This window comes from Eumetopias jubatus, unplaced genomic scaffold (assembly GCF_037043125.1).
Source record: "Eumetopias jubatus isolate StellerSeaLion01/CBP00866 unplaced genomic scaffold, mEumJub1_p1.0 scaffold_15, whole genome shotgun sequence".
NCBI classification, from domain to species: domain Eukaryota; kingdom Metazoa; phylum Chordata; class Mammalia; order Carnivora; family Otariidae; genus Eumetopias; species Eumetopias jubatus.
In genome coordinates, this window is record NW_028274821.1 from 2,777,164 (window position 1) to 2,790,425 (window position 13,262).

The following is a 13,262-nucleotide window of genomic DNA, read 5'->3' on the forward strand; positions in this document are numbered from 1 at the left end:
ACAGGCAGAGTGACCTTCCTCTAGGGACTCAACTGCTTTGAGGTTGACACTTTGCTAAAGACAAAAGGCAATCCTAGCCCGACCCCCAGGATCCTGGTAAGGCTACTTTAACATATAAAAATTCCTGTGGAAACTTCCTTTCTCTCTACCCCCCCCACCCCCGCCAAGATACCTGTTGGCAATCATCCCCCAAGCATACGGCCCACCGATATACATCTTTCTGAAGGGTCGCATGACTCAGGTGTTATTAGATGGTAATAAATGACCTTTTCCCAACAATAGCTAGCCCCCTCAAGGTCCTGGAAACCTCACTTCCAAAATTCCTTAGAGACTTACCCTACCCTAACCCCCTCCCAACTTGAAAGTATAGGGGCGCCTGGGTGGCTCAGTCATTTAAGCATCTGCCTTCGGCTCGGGTCATGATGCCAGGGTCCCGGGATCGAGCCCCGCATCGGGCTCCCTGCTCCGCGGGAAGCCTGCTTCTCCCTCTCCCGCTCCCCCTGCTTGTGTTCCCACTCGCGCTGTGTCTCTCTCTGTCAAATAAATAAATAAAATCTTAAAAAAAAAAAAAAAGAAAGTATGGAATGGGCCACTTCTCCTGACCCCAATTGCAGTTCTTTCTGCCCACGGGTCCCGTCCCCTGTGCTGTAATAAAACCACGTTTTTGTACCAAAGACGTCTCAAGAATTCTTTCTTGACCCCTGGCTTTGAACCCCAACATCTTTCCTACACCAGTTAGCAAAGTATTAACATTGAGGTAGCTGGGCTCCCAGAGGAATGGTCACTGCCTGTTTCAAGGTCTTGTCAATGGGATGTAGATAGTAAGGAAATCTCATAAATTTCCTTCTGCCTTTGTTTCCCACATCATGGGCAACATGCATTTTGATTGCTTGGTTAAGGTGTGGTCCGGTTTTCCTCTTTATCATTATGATTTTTCTCTTTTGTAATTATTTGTGTGGGAAATTGTCACACATCCTACCAAACTGTCAGAACAGGGTAAAGACACTTCCCGTATGTGCTTCGGCACAGACATTACTTCCCTAAACATTTAGCCGGATCCGAAGCGGCGCCATCATGGCTCTCGGCAGGTACAGGGGCGAGGTCTGCCGCTCCCGGCCCCGGTGTTGTTGAGTCTTATGTTTTTGATCCAGACTTTCTTTCCTGTCTGGCAGAATCCCTCTGTCCCCTGGAGAAGCTCCAGGTACACAAGCACTTCCTCCACGGACTGGTCTCTGGACAGGCCTCCCTCTCCTCCAGTGAAATTAATTTACCTCCTCTTCCCACTTAAAAATCTAAACCCACGGTGCATGGCATTTTAGCTGTGAGCTCATAGTGATGTGGTTTGGAGCAGGGTCTGTGAGCCAACCACCAAGAAAGAATTCTTGAGACGTTTTTTGGTGCAAAAAGGGTGGTTTTATTAAAGCTCGGGGACGGGATCTGTGGGCAGAAAGAGCTGCTGCCCTGGGGTTGTGAGCAGTGAGGGATTACTTAAGATTTTCTATCCTATGGAGGCTGGGGGTGACGTCAGGTCTCCAGGAAACTGAGTCAATAGGTTTCTGGAGATTGCTTTTTTCTAGTAAATCCTTAAGACAGTGGCAAACTGATGGAGCTGTGATCTCTATCTGTTGGCCATTTGTTTTTCCCCTTTCCTTTGTCTTAGGGCCCCCTGGAGTGCCTGAGGAATGTCACACTCATCCTACCTTGGGAGGCGGGATGGTTGTGGGGTGTCAGCTCGTGCTTTGTCCTCAGCTCGCCTTCTGCTCCCTCCCCAGTAGCAAAATAACTAAATGGAGTCCGTTCCTCAAACCTCTAGCATTTGCATTCTTCTAAAACTTTACTCTTCACCAAATACATCTCTGATTGTTAGGACTCTGGGTGGAATGTTTCCCCTTTGTGGGGAGGTTCGTGTGCCACACAGGGAGGCAGCCCGTGCCCCCGCTGATAGTCTGGCGACGGTCCACGCCCCTCCAGGAGGCACTGCCCCCCTGGACCGAAACACGCGGGGCAGCTAGCGGGGTCTGCCCCCCACGGTCTAGTGAGCTTCAGACTGAGAAGAGTACAGATCACTTGTAAAGGGAAGTCAATCTCCCAGATCCCCAGTGTCCACTCGACATCCACTATACTGGGGAAAAAAATCCCCACATTTTCATTATAATGTTACTTAAAAACAGACAAAACCAGAATAAGGTTTATATCTCTTTAACAACTAAAAACAGAAGTATTAATTAGATACAAACTAAGCTACCTTTCAGTTTAAAGACAAACTTAAACTGACTTACATTTAATGAGAGGGGCGATGTTTTGCTGAAACCGATCGTATCACAGATATGGGTAGACAAGCTCAAGGATGGGGCTTTTTGGAGGTTGGCATGACTTACCAGCACCACTGGGCTTTTTGGTACTTCAAATTGTGAGAGTGTGATTTACAATTAAAAAAAAAACAAAACAAAACAAACGTAGTCCTGGCACAGAGCTCCTAAAATTCTTGGAATTTCCAAAGTGAGGAGAGTGCCAAAGGTGTCTTTTGTTTTGTTAATGGGACACTTTTGGAATGCCCCTAGGTCCCCCAAGGGCGGGGGCTAGTTGCCAGATGGACCTACAGGTGGGGACAGGGTTGGAACTTTCAGTCCCACCCCCTGACCTCCAGGGAGGGGAGAGGGAGTGGAGGTTGAACCTCCAGGGGCAGTGATTTAATCAATTGCACCTGTGTAACGAAGCCTCCATAAAAACCCTAAGGGACAGGGATGGAGAGCTTCCATGTTGGTGAGCTCCTGGAGATTCAGGGAGAGAGGTAAGGAAAGCCCTGCGCCCTTCCAGGTCGCTGGCCCTGTGCGTCTCTTCATCAGGCTGCTCCTGAGTTGTGTCCTTCTAGGATAAACTGGTGACCCAGTAAGTAACATGTTTCCCTGAGTTCTGTGAGCCGCTCCAGCAAATGAATGGAACCGGAGGAGGGGGTGGTGGGAACCTGGGATCGGTAGCCCGTCGGCCAGGAGCACAGGGGACAAGGGGCTTGTGATTTTCATTCGGAGTTGGCGGAGGCTGTTGCAATCTCCAGCCTGTAGCTGGTTGGTCAGAAGCCCCAGGGGGACCACCTGGGTATGTGACTGGCATGTGAAATGTGGGGCAGGGGATGGTCTTGTGGGATCTGACGCTGGGCTGTCTCCGGCTGCGTGGTGTCAGAACCAAGCTGAATTGTAGGACACCCAGCTGACACTCCTCCCTGCACCTTCACGCTGGAATGATCAGGAACAAAGACACACTTCTTCCAACTTTTCCTGATAGCTGCCAGACTGCCCGTGGTACACCTGTTGTGTTCACTTGACGCAGTCTAAAACTCGGTGGGATTCTCATTGGCCACAACAATTCACAAGCTTTCATGGAGAAGTCCTACAGATGATGCAGAATTAATCTGTTCATGGACCCACCCCAAATGTGAGCAGTCTGGCAGGGAACCCGAGGAACCCCCAGAACGAAGGAACCTGATTTGAGAAGCACTGCTCTTTCATAGATTCTTCTGTTCACACCTTGAAGAAACTTTTATAAGAAGGATTCCATGGGCGCCTGGGTGGCTCAGTCGGTTAAGCGACTGCCTTCGGCTCGGGTCATGATCCTGGAGTCCCGGGATCGAGTCCCACATCGGGCTCCCTGCTCAGCAGGGAGTCTGCTTCTCCCTCTGACCCTCTTCCCTCTCGTGCTCTCTCTCTATCTCATTCTCTCTCTCAAATAAATAAATAAAATCTATAAAAAAAATTAAAAAAAAGAAGGATTCCACAGTCAGATATGTAATGTATAAAAATCTTTAGCAGAACCCAATTCTTCGCCTATGAAAAATTAACGGAGAATGTTACAGTAAGAATAATAACAACTTGATCAGGTAGTCAGACCTTCAGTTTACAGAGGGGGAAAATGTGCTGGACCAGACAGATAGAGAACTGAATTAGTCACACTTCTCAGGTGATGGGGTAGTGTTCTCACTGGCCCGTGCAAATCCCCTTTAATTGTGTTCTCCACCACCCACCCTCTCTGTTCCCACTTCATTCTTCCGTATAGGCACACACGATCACGGGTTACAGATAGAACTTGGGGATATGAATATAAATCACATTTGTAAAATACGTAATGTTTCCCATATATTTTCTGTACGGAAGAAAAATTCTGATTTTCATTTACATAAACGATATTGAGTTTTGATCCTATTCTATTCCATATTTTTAAAACTTTTTTGCTTAACGCTCTCTAGATCGCGCTACGTTGGCACGTAGAAAGGCAGGTCGTAGATATATAAGCTATATAGAAACCTGAATCTTATGAATCTGGGCAGCTTGGAATCAGCCTGCTTCCAGAAGGGGTATACCAGCTTCTACTCCACCAATAGACCATGAGTGTTCCCATGCCCTAATGTCCTTACAAACACTTCCTAATATTGGATTTGCTGATTTCTGCCCATATGATGGATATAAGGAAGCACCTATGGTTGTTTTAATTTGTATTTTTCTTATTACAAATGAGTGTAGTCATATCTTCATACACTGTTAGACTTCCAGATGTTTCCCTTCTGTGAAATGCCTATTTATGTCTTTGGCCAACTTTCTGTTGGATTTCTGTTTTTTTCTTACTGTTTTGTAGATGTTCTTAGTAAAATCTTGATATTAATTCCACATTGGAATTATATTGCAAATATCTCGTGTCAAACATCTGATAAAGTTGATTGTAAACCTATCTTGTCTTCCATCGGATATTGTGGTCCAATCTAGGTATCTCTGTTGAACAGAATTAATCACTCTTCTTGTAGTCAAATCCATCAATTGCTTGCCTATGGTTACTGTTGCATAAATATTCCGCCTCTTGTGATCCCAAGGTCATAAAGACATCCTCCAACATTTTTATCTTTAGCCTCATAGCTTTTTTTTTCACATTTTCTCCACACGTTGGAACAACTTTCTTTCTCAGTTGTGTGCTTTCCCCATGGATATATGGCGCTATGCTTATCAAACATCCATTCCCACTGTACATGGATTTCTTTTCTGCCCCTTTGTTTTATTTGTTTTTTCCCAGGTGCCCTTATCATTTTCAAAATTGATTTAGCTATTTGTGGATCTTTATTCCTCCATATGAACTTTAGAAAAAATTTTTAACTTCCTTAAAACACTCTGCAATTTTTGTTGGTATTGTGTTGTTGAGAATACACATTTACTTGGGGAGCCCTAACATCTCCCAGTGTTACGTGGGCAGCCCCACAATTGTGGTACTTTCCATTAATATAGATCTTCCATTTGTATACATCTTCTGTTGTCTCCATAAAGATCTTGTGCATTCATTGTTAGGTTAAGGCTCAGCTACTTGGAGCACTGCTCACAACTTTTCCACATCGAGGTTCCCCTAGGAAATGTCCACAGGTGGTGATAGCAGGTGCTTTTGTGCTATTTCCAATCTTAAAGGGGATGTGTCTAAAGTTTCTCCATTAAACATGTGTTTGCTGTAGGATTTTGGTATGTAGCTTCTATCAGGTAAGAAAGTTGTCCTCTGTGCTGACAATTCTTATTATAAATCAGGGGTTAACTATATCAGATTTTTTTTCTGCATGTATTAACATGGCTTTTCCTTTTCCTTTGTCCATCCTGTGTCAGTTACATTTGGGATTGGCTCACTGCCATTACACTCATTGCTGTTTTGTTTTTGAGACAAATTCTCCTTGAGGCAGTTTTTTTTTTTTTTAAAGTGAGGTTCATGCAGCTAAATTCACATCCACATTTAAAATGGAATGACTCTCATTTTGCTTTTAAAGTTCTCTTATTACCCTTCTCTGATTCTGGTGTAAAGATTATGTGAGCCTTGTAAAATGAGTTAGACTGTTTTCCTTCTTTTCTAGTGTCTGGGCCAGCTTGCTTAAAGATCCGTCTTAACTAGGTTTTCAAATTAGTGTATAGTTCAGAATTGTGTGCCGTGTTCATGATTGAGCCCAACATCCTTCCAGTGCAATGGAGGTTGGAAAACTAAAAGCATTTCATGGAGTTCATTGTAGCTATGATGCTGTATGTAGCTTAGTTTTCCCCGATCAGATTTACTGATGTGAGACATAAATCTAAAACAAAAAGGGGAGACTGTTGGTTGACTATCATTGCATAGTAAATTACCCCCACCCCCAAATTAGTGACTGAGAACAGTGATTTATTTTTTCTCATGATTCTGAGGGTTTGTTGGACAGTTCCCTTCCTCATTTTTGTTGGTCTCACTCAGATGCTGCATTCAGCACCTCAGGCACATGTTTGTTGGCCAGTGGTGCTGGATAGATGGATGGATGGATGGATGGATGGATGGATGGATGGATGGAGGGCTCGATGGCTGGATGGCTGGATGGCTGGATGGCTGGCTGGTTGGATGGCTGGCTGGCTGGCTGGCTGGCTGACTAGATAGCTGGCTGGATGTCTGGATGGCTAGATGTCTGGCTGGATCGCTAGATGGCTGGCTGGCTGGCAGGATGGATGGATGGCTGACTGGATGGATGGCTGACTGGATGGATGGCTGGTGGTTGGATGGCTGGCTGGCTGGCTGGCTGGATGGCTGGCTGGCTGGCTGGCTGGCTAGATAGCTGGCTGGCTGACTGGATGGCTAGATGGCTGGATGGCTGGCTAGGTGGCTAGATGGCTGGATGGCTGGATGGATGGCTGGATGGCTAGATGGCTGGATGGATTGCTAGATGGCTGGCTGGCTGGCTGGCTAGATGGCTGGCTGGCTGGCTGGCTGGCTGACTGGATGGATGGCTGGTTGGCTGGCTGGCTGGCTGGATGCGTGGATGGCTGGATGGATGGCTGGCTGGCTGGCTGGCTGGGCCCCACCTAGTTCTTTCCCTGGCCTGTGGACCAGAGGATCCAGGGCAGCATTCCAAGAGCGAAAAAGCACAAACTGCAATGCCTCTTAAGAACTAGCCTGAGAAGTCCCATAATGTCCCTTTCACCACATTTTGCTTGTAAAAGCAAGTCACCAGACCAGACCAAGGGTAGAGAAGAGGACTCCATCTGCTGACGGGAGTGTAGAGTCACACTGTGAACCAAGGGCATGTGTCCTGAGATGGGAGGTATTTCTGTCTATAAGTCAAGCTTTACGATGTGGTATTGAAGCATCTAATTTTGCTACTGCAGATGGTAGCAAGAACAAAGTGATTGTAGCAGACCGTTCTGGTGATGGGTTCTTAATCTCCTTCAACAGTCTAAATTTACCAACAGCTGCAAGGATAAGTACCTTGGCATGTACTCACTTCCCTCTGGTCCTGTCTACTCCAGTCGTGTTGGTTGCTGAATTGTTAATAAGTCTTGTTGTTGTAAATCCTCAATCAATGTACTAAGTTACTTGCTTTGCTTTATTTACAAAATATATTGTGAATTTCATCCTGAATTTATTTCTAGCCCTTCAATCAACACTTTGTACTCAGCAACCCATTTTCTCCCTGAACCCAGTGCCTCTTTTGAGACGGCCATTGTCCATGTATCGTTGCTTTGTAGGTACCATCTGGCTTTTTCCTGGAAGCTCCCAGAAATTTACTCTGTCTTTGGTGTTTGTGAATCGCACTAGAACCTTTCTGTGGCTATATTTTCTTATCTCCATTATTCAGCACTCTACAAGCCCTTCCAACCTGAAGTCTTTTATCTTTCCTTAAACTGGGGCGGAGGGGTAGGGATTCACAGCCATTTTTTGTACTAGTATTTCTTCCTCTCCTCTGTGTATTTTTTTTTTCCCTTTGGGACCTTTGTCAATGACAGTAGTCACTTGCCCATCTAGCCTCTGTGTCTTTTTACATCATGTCTTCCCTCCCTTTGTCCCTTCCTGGGGTTTCCCGGGACTACCCAACCCTATCTTCCAGCTCGCTGATCGGCTCGCTGATCGTCAGCATCCACAATGCTTTCAGTTTATCGAATTTTTTATTGACTCATCCTGACGACTACAGCTGCTAATACCTTTTCATCTCTTTCGCGGCATTTACAGCTTATAGCCATAATTCAAAAAAAAAAATCAAACATGTACAAAATAAAAAGGTTTTAAAATCTTTGATGAAGTGGAATTCTATTTGTGATAAATGTTTAGCAAGCTGGGAGGGAAAGGGCGTGTCCTCACAATGGTGAGGGGCACCTGGGACAGTAACAGAGCCGCCTCGAGCACTATGCTGGGCTGGCTGCCACTTCCCAACGGCAGCTCGCCTGTTTCCTGCCACCTTAGCTTCTACAAGCCCCTGCCACAGTCTTCATTACGACCGTTTCTTCATGACTCATGATCTCTGAGTAGATGACAGAAAAACTCTCGAAGGCCCTGATAGACAAGGGAAGAAGCCATTTTAGGCTTTCCAAGTCAGCATGACTGTACATAAACTTTGCTTAAACCCAAAGCCTGATTTATGGCCGGTCAAGCATGCGTTGTCCATCTGCTTCGTGAATGAGGAGCCTGAAGGAAAACATCTTGTCCTTAAGAAATCAATCCATGCTCCTACTTCCCATGACGTTAAAACTCGTGATTCCTGCCTACGTGTTCATCTATGGTCTTTTTGAATTTTTACAATAATGTACTTCTGACATACTGATTTATGGCTCTTTATGTAAAAAAGGATATAACCCCGTGAAAACTGTTCATTCTCCGCAGCACTTTGGTCCTTGTGAAGATCGCATTCCCCAGACAGCTGTCCTAATCTGGGTTCAAAGAAAACTGTTTTCTTCTTTATTAGAGTGTTTTCTGGTCAGTTTGCATCGACAGAGTCGGGAAGTGTCTGTGCTATTCTTGGCCCTTTTCTCATCAAAGGAACTTATTCCTCAAATGTGGTATTTTTATTGCAGTTAAACTGACAGTATGATCAGTTTGGAGAGAATTTGTATCTTAACTGTGTTACGGCTTCCTGGGCATGAACATAGTATATCTCTCCATTCATGCAAGTCTATGTCCCTTAAAAGTTTACAGTTTTGCTTATCAGGGCTTTGTGTATTTTTTCTTAAGCTTATCCCCAGTATGTGACATGTGGTGCTGATGTAATCATATTTCTTTTTGCATACGTTTTCTAGTTATTTGTTCCTAGTATGTCAGAGTGCAATTGACTTGTACATTGATCTTAATGTCCAGATACAAAGATAATTGTATCAGTTGCAAAGAGAGTTTTCTTTCTTTCCAATTATTATGCCTTCAATTTCTTCTTTATTGTGTTGGTTCTGACTTCCAGCATATTGTTCAATATAACTGGAGATAATAGGAAATTTTAAAGAGAATACTTCTCATGTTTCTCCATAAGAATTATATTAAATGTTTTTTTATAGCTGTCTTGATGAGGTTAACAAAGCTTCTTCCTACCCCTATCACGAAGTGTGTGGTAGGTTTATGAAGTTTGTATCCTAAAAGAATGGTGAATTTATCAAGTGTTTTTTTTCTGCACGTTGGAGAGGATCATCTTTTTTCTCCTTTATGCTGTTCATGTGGTATATTAGCAGATTTTCTAATATTACACTATCTTTGCATTTGTAGGATGGCATGCCATCTTTTTCAAAAACACAATGGGGGTGTTGCCTGGGTGGCTCAGTCATTAAGCATCTGCCTTTGGCTCATGTCATGATCCCAGGGTCCTGGGATCGAGCCCCACATCGGGCTCCCTGCTCAGTGGGAAGTCTGCTTCTCCCTCCCCTACCCCCCCTGCTTGTGTTCCCTCTCTCGCTGTGTCTCTCTCTGTCAAATAAATAAATAAAATCTTAAACACACACACACACACACACACACACACACACACACACACACACAAATGGGATGCAACTGGCCAGCATTTTACTTAGGGTGTTTGTGTGTTATCTGTGTGTGTGAAAGGGGCATTCCTTTCCTTTCTCATATTGTCCATGTTCGGTTTTTGAATCAACATTATTCTTGCCTAATAAACTCTTCTGCTCTTTGTACAAGTCTTCTGCAAAGCCGTCTGGGTCTAGTGTTTTCTTTTTCTTTCTTTCTTTCTTTCTTTCTTTCTTTCTTTCTTTCTTTCTTTCTTTCTTTCTTTCTTTCTTTCTTTCTTTCTTTCTTTCTTTCTTTCTTTTTCTTTCTTTCTTTCAAAGATTTTATTTATTTATTTGACAGAGAGAGACACAGCGAGAGAGGGAACACAAGCAGGGGGAGTGGGAGAGGGAGAAGCAGGCTTCCCGCTGAGCAGGGAGCCTGATGCGGGGCTCGATCCCAGGACCCTGGGATAATGACCTGAGCCGAAGGCAGACGCTTGATGCCTGAGCCACCCAGTGCCCCTAGTGTTTTCTTTAGAAGACTTTTAATCACTGCTTCAATTTAATGGATACAGGAATTTTCAGTCTTTCTTCGGCTTCCTGAGCCTGTACAAGAAGACAGTAAAGGGGAAGCAGAAGGTAAAACGGAGACCTAGCAGAAAACATAATAAAATGACAGACTTAAAGCCAAACATCAATAATTAACAATCAGTGTAAAAGGCCTTAAATAACAATGAAAAAATAAAGATGGGAAAATAGATAAAACTAGTTTACCTAACTCTATGGTGTCTACAAGAAATTCACTTCAAATATAAAGATATAGGTGGGTTAGAGGTAGAAGGATAGAGAAAGCTGTGGGACACAAACCCTAATGAAAATAGAGCTGTTGTGGCTATGTTCCCATCAGACAGAGCCGGCTTCAGAGCAAAGAGAATTTCCAAGACAAGGAGAGACATTACATAACAAAATGGTCTCCTCGCCAAGAAGACAGCCTTCTTAAGTGCACCAAATTAACAGAGCTGCAAAATCCATGAAGCAAAAATTGGCAGAACCACAAGGAGCAGCAGTCCGAGGACTGAGCCCTGTGGAGCTACCACATAGAGAAGGACCAACAGGGACCAGGAAAGGCCAGTACAGATGGAAGGAGACCATCTCAAACATCCTTTCAACAAAACACTGATGGCCTTAGTCAGATCCCCGGGATGATCATTCGTGTTATTGGGGTCCCAGGAAGAGAGTGAAAAAAGCAAGCTGTAGAATATTTTATAAAGTAAGGATGTACATACAAATCCCCAGTTCTGACAGTGACACATCTATATTAAGTATGCAAAAAAGTCTATGTGGATAATGTACCATACTGGTTAAATCTGGTATGGGATTGTTGAGAAAGGAACGAGCAGGCATCTTATTTCTTTTAACAAGTATTTTTTATTTTACTTCTGTAATTTTCAGACATAAATGGAATAAAATGGAGTAGGAAGCGTGCTAGAAGTTTGGTGGGAATTAAACTTTTAAATGAAGAATTATATACAGAAGTACAGGAACACTGACCAGCCCGGGTGTGGTCACTGAAAATGGCATAGCCAATCTGATTCTTCCTCATGCATAATTATTAGCACAGCTTCAAGAGGGCGGTGCAGAGTAAGCATCTGGAGCTCTAACTTGAGCTCTGTTCTGTGTGCTGTTCCAAATGAGTTCATGACCTCGTGCCCGTATTAGCGGAGAGAGAGAGACCCGTATTTTAAATTACACCCTTAGTCATACTTCTTACACATGGAATGGACTGTTGGAAGTCTCTTCTGACACAGTGAACAAATACTTTTCATACAATAGGCACATTCAGAATCGTAACTTGTTTGGAGTAGGAACTTCGCTCAAGGAGGGCTTTGTAGCTGAACTGCTTTTATCCACCCTGCCTTCTTCACGGGATTGATGTGGAAGCCCAGGAGGGACAATGAAGAAATGTTTCTGCCAAATTGTAAAGTGCCTCCTCCAACAGGCAATATTAGAATCATGCTGTCTCCAGGAGTAAGGCGCTCCTAGCACACTGTTGGGCTCCGTGACTGAGTATGGACCAAGTGGGGCTACTTGTGTGCCGGTGGCCTCTTTGTCCGTGGGCTGCTGGCAGGGCAGAGCGGTTCCCCTCATCCTATCAAGTGCTGTGTCTTCCTAACATCTGGGAAGATGATTCCCCTGTTACTCTATCACCTCTCATCTGATCTTGCTGAGAACATCCGCCGTCCCACATTCATCAAAATGACCAAACTTACCAGCAAGGAGTCTGAGAATCCCTTCCCAGTCTGGCCCAATTCACCCTTAGTTTCCTACTGCTCTTTTTACAAATGACAACAAACCTAGTGCCTTAAGACAGCACAGATTTATTATCTGACCGTTCCAGAGCTCAGAAGTCTGAAATAGGTTTTACTGGGCTAAAGGCACTGTGCTGTAGAGCTGTGTTGCTTCTGGGGGCTTTGGGGGAGAACCCACCCCTTCCCTTCCCAGGATCAAGGGGCCACCTGTGTTCACGCCACTCGGACTTCTGCTTGTTACAGCTCCTTCTCTGACCCTCTTGCCGCCCTCTTGTGAGGACTCTCGTGATAAGGCTGGACCCCCACCCTGTAATCCAGGGTCATCTCCCCATCTCAGATCCTTAACTTTGTCACATCTGCTGAGTCCATTTTGCCAAGTAAGGTAACATATCCCCAGATTCCAGGGATCAGGACCTGGACATCTCCGGGGTCTGTTCTTTGGTCCATGACACCGATCCTCCTGGGTTCATTTCCCACAACTTTCCTTTCCAATCCGCTCTGTATCCCCAGCATATGCCAGGTTCCTTGTGCCTTCACAAACACAGGTCCCTCTGTTGTAGAGTCAGTGACAGGGCAAGGTGGTGGTGAAGACATCTAATTCTGGAGTCGGACTGTTTGGGCTCAAGTCTGAGTCTACCAATCACTTGCTAACTGGATTTGGACAAATAGTTGTTGCTGTTGTTTTAACCTAGATCTAAATACTCGATTACAAGGAAAAAAAGCAAATTACACCACAAGGAAGCCTTACCCAAATGCAGACTGCAGAATGTTCTGCAGGCACCAAAGGCCTGGTTTCTTGGAGAAATCCCTATTTTAAAGGGTGGTGTGTCAGGTGGGAGGGGATCATTTAAAAGAATAAGGGAGACAATAACCAAATTGGATGCGTAGGCCCAGGTTTGGATGTGGATTTACCAACCATCAAAAGGCATCTGTGAGACAGGAAATCTGAATCTAAACCAGTGCGCAGAGGATCATGAGGGATTATAAGAGTAATAATGGCATGGTGCTAAATACTTCTAAAGCTTTTCTGGAGACATACACCATAAATACAGCGATATATTCAAAAGTACCCTTTTCAAAGCAAAATGACACTATATTTGGGATCTCTTTAAAGATGTGCTGGGAAAAAAGGAAAGGGGGAGTAGAGGAAATAAGATGGCCAAAACGTTAACCGCTGAAGCTAAATGACTGGCCCCTGGAAGGTGACATTATTCTACTTTTCCAC